The sequence below is a fragment of the Sinohyriopsis cumingii genome, unplaced genomic scaffold (assembly GCF_028554795.1).
Source record: "Sinohyriopsis cumingii isolate HCF-2022 unplaced genomic scaffold, ASM2855479v2 utg000426l, whole genome shotgun sequence".
NCBI classification, from domain to species: domain Eukaryota; kingdom Metazoa; phylum Mollusca; class Bivalvia; order Unionida; family Unionidae; genus Sinohyriopsis; species Sinohyriopsis cumingii.
The window spans coordinates 6646041-6654571 of NW_028315897.1; the positions used below are offsets into that span (position 1 = coordinate 6646041).

Genomic DNA, 8531 nt, shown 5'->3' on the forward strand with positions numbered 1-8531 from the left:
GGTAACACACAAACACTATACAAGCTATAATCAGGTTATATTCAGTAATTGTATCAAGGTATCAGATGCACACACTATACAGGCTATATTCAGGTTATATTAAGTAATTTTATCAAGGTAACACGCACACACTATACAAGCTATATTCAGGTTATATTCAGTAATTGTATCAAGGTATCACACGCACACACTATACAAGCTATATTCAGGTTACCATACAAAATTTCCATACTGATTGAACATTTCATGATTTTTAGGATCATTATGATTTCATGCTAAGTTATTTTAATTCTTTCCCTTTGTTTGATTAGTATGTTTCATTTAAATAAATTTATAGTTTGGAAACTTGAATGCTTGTTGGGTTGCCTTGTTCTGTTAACTAAGTTTAATCCCCATGACTTAACAATACCTACCTACCTATCTACCTATCTTCCTACAGCACCTACCTACCTACCTACCTACCTACCTATGATATCACCAGAGTACATATGGTATACAGTTGTACATCGAAATAGATGGTTGTTTGTGATTTGGATTTAATAATGTTGCACTGGGGGCATCATTTCCCACACAGTCACATTATCCTGACACTTGAGGCCTACCAGTCCTAACACTAACCTCATAATGCTGAGCACCAAGTGAGGCAGCTGCTAATGCCATTTTTCAGTATGATTGGGGATCAGGCCCATCACCTCCCTCATCCAAGTCAGATTCTGACTACTATAACCACTTAGGCCACTGGAGTGGTCAGAAATAGAAGGGACAAACTCTGTGATCAAGTTTGTGGTATAATGAACTGTCTTGGATTCCTAACATACAATCTGTAATTTAGCGATCTATCCATAGTTTAACATCTCAGTCTGACACCGGATGCAATATCAACAGCTTTGCAGAAAACAAAAATAACATTCATAGTACTATTCTGAAAGTCACTGATTAATTAATTTGTTTCCTGCCACCACCATTTTTGTATAGCAACAGTTAAGTCTTCATAAATTGACTCATGCTAGGTTACTTTTCTTCAGGGATTCCTACATCTCCATTAAGACCATCTCATATGTCATTCAAATTGTCAGATCAAACATTCCACTGATTCATTTTATTCATGATAAGCTTATTGTCAGAATATTAAATCAGCCAGGTAATGATTTTCCTCACAATTTAATAGATGCATGAATTAAGTGCAGTATAGCATTCTCAAGTGTTTTTCCCGGCTGTACTTTTTCCATCGTATACTCTGGAAAAGGATGGAATACGATGGAAAAACATGGAAAACCCTGGAAAACGATGGAAAAATGAAATATTCTGCAGAATTTAGCATGGAAACCCTGGACATTGTGCATGGAAAATGCTGGACATGCCTGGAAAATGCTGGACATTTTGGACTTTGATTTTTTTCAGCATGGAAAACCTGGAAAATGATGGACATTTTGGACTCTGAATTTTTTTCAGCATGGAAAACCCTGGAAAAGCATGGACAGTTTAGACTTAGAATTTTTTGGATAAATTTCAGCAAGGAAAACCCTGGAAAAGGATGGACAGTTTGGACTTAGAATTTTTGGGATAAATTTCAGCATGGAAAAACCCTGGAAAAGAACTTAGTCAATTTTCAAGATTGGTACAAAGAATTATTTTGAATGACCTAAAGAAAGAGCAATCATGACTAAACTGCGCTGTAACACAGATTTTTGAACTTGAAACTAAACTATTATTTCAAACCTATGATAAATATATACTGAGAAATAGAGGACACAAGTCAAATAAACAAACTAAACCATACACACACACACACACTTGACCCCTGCTTTAAAAAAAAACAAACTACAAGTGTTGAAGTAGTACATCATTTATTGTATGTACCACATATGTAATTAAATGTTCATTATCAAAAGAACATCACTATACAAAAATGTTGGTGTAATACAAACTATACATGTATGAAAAGATATCCTGAAAAATTAGTTAAATCCTGACCAGAAAATATCTGGTGCATATAAAATCATAAATATGTCCAAATCTGTTCACCACTTGAGCTTGACACTACAGTGTATAAGAATGAAATTCTGCTGTGCAATGGTGAGAGCCATTTTAGTCCTTTTCATGATGATTGGGGAGAACAGTGCCATAAATGGCATTTCCAATTTCAACAACAATAATAGGTTCTCGAAGACACTTGATCCTATTTTTGATGATGAAAGGAAGTCTTCTTTCTTGTCAGAGCCAACTTCATTCCAAAGAGATGTTTGCTCATAATTATTAGTTATGTACACCTGTATAGCCCCCAGTTTCACACATTTCTTCTTTATCGGAGCACAATTTTTTGCAGATCTCACAATAAAAATTGTATTTGAGATACTCCTTACTGAATTCACATTTTTTCTTCAAATCTTTGACAATTGTCAATCCTGTGTTTGCTGAAGGAAGATGCAAGTGAATTAAGTCCAAAAAGTCACATATTTAGCATCTGACAAATTATGTCTTGTTGGCAAAGCCCCAAGGACAATAACATGTTCAGACTTTGTGATTTCACTACAATATATATCTTGTTATGGGGCTATGACATAAAGTGGGGGATCTGTGACATGGGATTGGTAAGACTGAGTTGCTTCATTCACCTGATGATACTGTTCATCGTCTGAACTTGATCAAAACTCTATACTTTCTTCTGAGTCTTCTGAGTCAGATGAAAAACTTATGTCACTGTCACCATATCTAGTTGGTTCATCTGTTGATATTCTCATTATATTTGAAGATTAGTATTACGTACAGTCACCAATTTCATAATATCCAAGACCAACAGAACTGGATTCACCTAGATCAACAACACTGTAATGAGAAATACAAATTTTAGTGAACATGTATAATTCATATTAAAATCTTAACATTCAAACATTATTGTTTTGTTGTGGGAATTGAATATGTACAGTTAATATTACACTGTTACAGTAGTTTAGTTTGACAAATCCAATGTTAATGCACGCATCATTTAAACATGGGTAATGCAAACATTATACACAATGAATGCATGTAAATGACAAGTAATTGATACACAATAATATACTCAGTCATACAAAGTACATGTGATACAATATACACTTCATAAATGTATGTGATGTTTTCAGAAAAACAACTCAAGTTTCATAACTTTTTAGGGCATTATAAGAAAAATGAAAGTAAAAATTATATTTAACATTTTAAATAATTAAAAACTGAAGTATGACAATGCATAACAATAAATTATTATATCTTGTTCTGCAAGAATCAATACTGATCAGATATTTCCTGGAATTTCTGTAATTGGCTGATTTGGTTAAATATGGTGTACATTGTGCATATATTGTGTATGGTGTGTTGGATAACCCATACAGAGTGAATGTTCTGTTCAAACACGTACATTGAATATTCTGTCTGTAAATACTGAATGATTTCACCATATACTCAGAATTTGTTGAACTCTGAAAATTCCACTTAGTGTTGTATAGTGAAATTTGTTTATTCCTTAAATTATTGATATGGTAATGAAACTGTGTTTAAGATATGAGCCATGTTAAGCTGTGAATGTCCTAGGTAAGAACAAATGTATAAAGAATAATGCTTATCTTCACACAAATAAACATTGTTGTGGGAGACAGCTGCAGACATTATTTAAAATGCTTATCTTCACACAAATAAACATTGTTGTGGGAGACAGCTGCAGACATTATTTAAAATGTAAAAAAAACTCTCTATTACTCCTGGAATTACCATTGTTTTCTCTTCCTCCAGTACATGGTGCTTTTAGGAATGGACTTTGTGGAATTAACTTCAAACTGCTTATATATTTTGTCCTGAACACCAGTACCTGTAATACACAAACAGCATTAAAATGTGTACAGTCAGACTGAATAAAACATTAACATATCGTTCAAAAATCATTTTCATGGTAAAACTTGTGTACATTTTAATCTTGCTAAGATTAATGTGAAATTTTTCAAAATTTCTTTTTCCTGGACTTAAGTTACTTAAGTTATGATTTTACTTATATATGTAGCAGTCTGAAAATTTAGCAGTAACCTAAAGACCTTTTTGGACTAGATCTACAAATACTCAAGAAATTCACAACTTTATCATAATACCAGAGCAGTCCCTGTTTGGGCTTACATGTATCACTGGAGTTAACATTTCCAAGACTGAAAATTACAAGGTTATGACTGTTAAAATAAAATTCCACAAATTACGTTGCTTTGAAAGTTATACATACATATATATTGAAAAACAAAAATACCTACTCTAATTTTAAAACTGGTGCAAAAGGAAACTTGTTTTTGACCTTGTATATCTTTTCACATTTATTGAAATACTTGCTTAATTATCAGTCATACATATATAGTGTTGGGCGGTTAATCATATAGTCAGTTTATAGTTGGGCAAACGAGATAAAGTCGAGACTTCGTTTATTTCATACTCACCTATAATATTTGGGTGTCCAGTTTGTGTTTTTCCATTTATGTTCCACACCTCGACACGATATTGCCTCTTGGTCGTAAACTTTTTGTCTTCTAAAACCACTTTACTGTAAACCAATCATTCCCCAACATATCTAAATCACGGCGTTGGTATCCGATGTATAGATATTAACTCTTTAGATAAATCATAAATCAAAAGAGAACAAAATGTCTGATTTTTCTGTGAAGTATTCGCCTTCACGTATCGGAGTCACGTTTTTGTCACGCAGAAATAGCCGAGGTTGTTCCGTATGATGATGGCTGATGAAGCTGACTATGATGGGATATAAAATTATGAACTTATTGTTTTTAACCAATTACTACATTGAAAAAGCCGGCATATTTCGATTTCATGCATTAGAACCAAATTTTCTGTAAAAAGAAAAAAAAAGAAAAAAAAGAAACCGTTTCTGTAAAGTTTGCTTCCAAATTTGGCACCGTAAAACGCTTTGGATAACCAGTCTAGAATTTGGGCGCATTTTTCGATTGGAGTGTCATTGAAATTGTAAAATATAAAATATCCCAGGATTTTAAGATGACCACTGAACCAGAAATATCACTGGTTATATGGGTTAATGATCGTCCCATTCAGGGAGGCATAATCTGTATGGCTGATGTACACTCGCCACGAAAAGAAATGAAGGAATATATCACGGGAGAGAAAGTGATGGCGGTTTGTCGTGGATTCAAGGGATACCATGCGTGTATTATTGCGAAAATAGCAGGTAAGTCATTACTCAGTCCAGTTGTAGCAAAATTATTTGCACGGCCGCCAAGTACCTTAGCTGCGAAAGACTTTACGTGACGTAAATTTACGGAAAGCTATTACGAAATATATCCTATGGAACAATTTCTTTTTTTTTATGCTGTTTGAAGACCGATAAATTAAACGTCAAACTTGTAAGGATATTGAAAGGTATGTGTTATGTCTTAAGCTTTGTTTACATAATTGGCAACATTTTTTACTTATCCTAATGCACAATGACCAGTCATCTCGTGTCTGTCTTTCAAAAAAGTTGGTACGTGCCGGCCTTGCGAATATACATTTCCAAATTGTAAATTTCACTTTAAATTTTATTCACTTGATATTATTAATGATCTGACTGGTATTTGTATTTTTTACATTTTCGTTATTATTTTCCAGACAGTGTGCTATTTGTAGCAATAAGTTATATTTGTTTTAATTAATTTTAGACTGTGACTCGGAAATATACCGGTAGATCTCTTTTCTGATTAATCTTCAATTCAGATTATGGCTTGTTTCTGTTTATCCAATTTATATTCAGCCATTTCAGTAATATTTAATAGTAACTTATTGTATAATTAATAGTTTGTGTCCTTTAATTTCAGAAAAAAAGTGGCAAGGCACAGTTATGTAAACAACTTGATGGCGACAGCTTCATTGAAATTCTTCGATCTTTTAATTTTGAATTAAGCAAGCGAGAGGTAATACCACATTTGTTTCAAATTCAAACGTCTAGAACATTAGCTGTAACCTGGAGTTGTGTATGTAGATAAGTAAATATATCAGAAACTTAGTGCATATGAATCATCATGGTGAAAATTTGGATTAAATTTTTTTCCACACCCAGCATGAGGCAGAAATATGTCAAATTTTGGATTTTAACAAGCTGCTAAATAAATATTCAGAATGCTGTACAGCTCTGGTGAATATAATGGCAAGACACTAACTGGGGCAAGAGCCAATAATAAGCACACACAAGGCCACCTCTCCAAGACCAGTCCAGAATTCAAATAATTTATGGTATATTTTAAATTATTAACCATGCGTTTTAAACTTTGTTAACCTATGACAAAATATATGCCAAATTGTAACAAAATTTTTTTATGAACTAAGGCTGGAACATTGTTATGAAATTTAAATGTATACACAACTACTACTTGAAACATTATAGTGTAGACAGGCAATATTCAAATAGACAATGTAAATCTACTTTCAGTTTAAATGGTATAATCAGAACTGCATGTATATAGTAGCCAGTTTGTGTGTGCGTGATTCAGATGTTTAGTAATGTAGCTTTAACAAATGTTTAGTCAAATTGCTACGATGTCTGCAGTGTGGCAATTTATAGTGATGTCTAGCACTGGGATATCATGCCACAGACATATAGCATAATGTCTCCCACCCATTCACATTATCTTGACACCAGGTTGACCAGTCCTAACACTAACGTCTTAACCGTTTACCTTATAGAGCATAATTACAAAGTGCAGCATGCTATAAATAGAGCACCTGTTACCTATTCGACTCCATACGCATAGGCCTGCCTGTTAACTGTTAAGCAATGTAGTGTATTTTATGTTAAACAGCAATTATAACCATTTTACATTTTTGGTACACATCTATTATGTGTGGAAAAATTTAAGATTAAAAGTCTGATTGTTATAGCTGCGTAATTATTTTTCACTGAAGAATTTTTTACGTGCTTTAAAATCTTGAGAGGACTCATTCACCGTCATGTCAGTGAGGCCGCGTGACCAATCGTAGCTGCCATTTCTCATACTTGAAATTTACAATTTGTCGTCTGCATCTACATCACTAAGTCATCTGAATTTGATAATTTATGAAAACTAATTGCTGCCCGCATCAATATCAGAGCCTTTACCTAAGTTATTGAATCTTTCGTAGTTCTGATTCTGATCGTGAAAACTTCGTAAGTACTGAATGAAATCCGCGACCTCCATTTTGGAGAGTGGAGATTATGACCCAGTTACTTTAAATAGCAGATATCGACCAGGGCATAAACAGTGACCACGTGATCTGATGTAATTGTCATTCACAGAAATGAATGTAGTATCTAAATGGGTGTTTTCCCCGAAGGTGGCGCTATGAAAATCGGCTTAAAATGGCTGATGTTTACAGCAGGTGTCAAAAGGCGCTTCCACATGAATAGATTAGAGGCGTCAAAAGATGCTTGCATGAGGTAAAGGGTAAAGGGTTAATGCTGAGCACTCTTTGGTATGACTCGGTTAAGGGTTCAAACCTGTGACCTCTCACACCCGTAGCAGGTGCTCTAACCACTTAGACTTACGCCACAGGAGCAGTTAGGTAGCCAGTTTAATTTGTGATGGAAACCACAGGTTTTTAAGCCTATCAAGTTAGTCATCAAGCCAAGTGCCTCATTACAATTACCAACCTCAGGGATTGTAAAAGTACTGTAATTACATGAAATGTTTCAGGCATAACTCTCATTCTCTCTCTCTCTCTCTCTCTCTCTCTCTATATATATATATATATATATGGGATTGAAATAAATTTGAAATCTTGCTTGATTCTATTCATTAATATACAATGATTTGTATTTCAGAAATCATGAAGGAGAAGTATAACATTGGGGAGGTGATGGTGAGACAGAAGCTTTGTGATTTGGTTAAACCATCAAGAGTACCATCACTTCCACAGACTCCAGTGGTGACAACATAAAAATAAGAAATGTGGTGAATGAACTATGAAACAACTTGTGTAAAAAAAAAATATTTTAAATTTTTTTAATTAAAATTGAGATAGAAATTAACGTGAATTTCTGTTATTTTGTTGTTAAGGTTGCTTCAGAATAAATTCAAACTATAACTAGAGTAAGAGAACATATTTTTAGAAACTCGGATGATGTTAAGGAGCCAGTAATCTGGATTTTATGACACACCAGTAGAAGTGTAGCGATATTTATGACAACTTAAGCCATGTTGTCTACTGAATACTAGTGCACAACCTATTAAGTTATCAGTGACAAGTATAGTTTTTAATTTTTGTTTCCTTGTTTAAAACTTACTAAACATCACAGTCAATACAAGGAGTTGGTTGGGGTAATTTGGATCATGTTCTTCTTGAAATTATCATCAAATAAAAGTTGCATCACTGTTAAAAATCTCGTTTTCATAAAATATTTCAATTTTCAGCTAAATTTTAGTGTTGTCCAGGGTTTTCCAGCCTACCCTGGATAAAGACTGGAATATTAGTCCAAATGCTCCAGCATTTTCCATGCTAGAATTGTCCAGGGTTTTCCAGCCTACCCTGGACATAGCCTG

At 33.8% G+C, this 8531-nt stretch overlaps 2 long non-coding RNA genes across 2 annotated transcripts; one reads left to right on the top strand and one right to left on the bottom strand.

Annotated features, from left to right (window-relative positions):
• Positions 1-1919: 1919 nt before the first annotated feature.
• On the bottom strand, positions 1920-4515 carry LOC149774126 (uncharacterized). The gene is made up of 3 exons (XR_016417004.1): positions 4449-4515; positions 3745-3841; positions 1920-2826 (listed from the first exon to the last, which is right to left on the bottom strand). It is a non-coding gene; the product is annotated as an uncharacterized LOC149774126 (long non-coding RNA).
• Positions 4486-8269, top strand: LOC149774127 (uncharacterized). Its single transcript, XR_016417003.1, has 3 exons — positions 4486-5209; positions 5835-5930; positions 7814-8269. It is a non-coding gene; the product is annotated as an uncharacterized LOC149774127 (long non-coding RNA).
• The last annotated feature ends 262 nt before the right edge of the window (positions 8270-8531 follow it).